This window comes from Schistocerca nitens, chromosome 2 (assembly GCF_023898315.1).
Source record: "Schistocerca nitens isolate TAMUIC-IGC-003100 chromosome 2, iqSchNite1.1, whole genome shotgun sequence".
NCBI classification, from domain to species: Eukaryota; Metazoa; Arthropoda; class Insecta; order Orthoptera; family Acrididae; genus Schistocerca; species Schistocerca nitens.
This window is the reverse complement of record NC_064615.1, coordinates 619,603,755-619,605,574: the sequence shown is the minus strand read 5'-3', so window position 1 is coordinate 619,605,574 and position 1,820 is coordinate 619,603,755. Positions and strand designations below refer to the sequence as shown.

General features: G+C 40.5%; 1 pseudogene; it reads left to right on the top strand.

The window, feature by feature from the left end:
• Positions 1–1,011: 1,011 nt before the first annotated feature.
• LOC126238551 (5S ribosomal RNA) lies at positions 1,012–1,129 on the top strand (annotated as a pseudogene).
• The last annotated feature ends 691 nt before the right edge of the window (positions 1,130–1,820 follow it).

Here is a 1,820-nt window from a genome sequence, read left to right as displayed (position 1 = left end):
GACACTTGGGCGTAAGCGTTTCTTGGGAATTACAAACATTACGATGTGTACTAGTTCACGACTCAGAAGTATCATAGTGGTGAAACAGTCATTGACCTTTCCATCTGAGGTGAATTTTATTGTTATATAATGACTCGTATCTATAGGTTAAAACTTAGGATTTTGTTGCAGATAGGTGACTCGATGCATAGCCCCATGCATTTAGTTTACAATCACTACTGCCTGCGAATGCTCTGTTTATGCTGCAAAGTCAACCACTTTCATTCCTTGTTTGTATATTGTGTTACGTAACAACGTTTGTGAGACCACCATTCGGAATAAAACTGGTGTGATCCGAACAAACGAAAGTCAAGATTAATCCTTTGATTGTGGACCACATAATTATCCTGCGCAATCATCTACTTAATATTTTCTTTTAACATTCTGAAACCACCTGCTCATTTCTTTCTTATTTCAACTACTACTGAGCGACAATTAAATTCCCATCATTAACTGTAACCTAGCCCCAGTAAAGGTGTATAGTTTGAAGCAAAAGATTATATGTTGTACGGCGTTCTTAAGATTCCATTCGCATTAGCCGTTAACCTAAGTGAATTGATAGGGAGTTAGAATCTGGGACTGGTAAAGTGCTGAGCGAAAATAAAATAATGTATGAAAGAAATTCATTTATTTATTTCCCAGAGAGGCAGTTTATTGATTTACAAAAGCAGGTAATTCTTGTTCGGCTCTAAATTTTTGAAAAAACTTTCTCAAACAACAGTTTCTGTAATAGGCTACACATTCACAGATAGCTGTCACTACAACTAATATATACGTCTATAACAGAAGAGTCTCTAGGACTAATAAATAACTAAACAAGTGCAGTAAGTTAGAGAATTAGGCCTAATAGTAGTAAATTTACATACACGGCCGCGAAGCAACTAGGAGGTCTGTTATTCCGCTAATATGTACAGTAGAAAATTTAAAGAAAAGATTTATTCCTTTTAAAAACAGTCTTTGTAATAAGCATTAGGCAACGGCCTTGCCTCAGTGGATACACCGGTTCCCGTGAGATCACCGAAGTTAAGCGCTGTCGGGCGTGGTCGGCACTTGGATGGGTGACCATTCAGGCCGCCATGCGCTGTTGCCATTTTTCGGGGTGCACTCAGCCTCGTGATGCCAATTGAGGAGCTACTCGACCGAATAGTAGCGCCTTCGGTCAAGAATACCATCATAATGGCCGGGAGAGCAGTGTGCTGACCCCACGCCCCTCCTAAACGCATCCTCCAGTGAGGATGACACGGCGGTCGGATGGTCCCGGTAGGTCACTCGTGGCTCTAAGACGGAGTAACAAGCATTAACAGGTGCCTGAAACTTGAATTAATACATTCGTCTGTCAAGCAGACGAAGCGATATCAGTAACATTAATAATTACCAAAATGTATACAGTGTGAGACATTTAGAACTGTTTGTCGGAATATTTGGTGAAACACACATCGGATTATAAACTAGTGATAATAAACGTTGTTCACCTCGAAGTGGGACACCCGTTAACATAACGCTCGACCCTGCTACACTACCCCCAGCGAGGGGAGGGGAAGCTTCCTTTGAAATCTTAAATCGGATCCCCTATTTTTTATTGCGGATTTGGATTATCCCTGAAAATATATGCTGGCGCTTCAATTGGAAAACATGGAAATGAAGGCAATTGTTGCAAAACGGCACTATCTTCAACAAATACGTATACGATTAAGACAATCAAAGTACTTTTTTGATAATGCTATCATGTGACACCTCCGACAATCAAATGAAGCACAGATCGTGATTATGCGCTCAGTCCG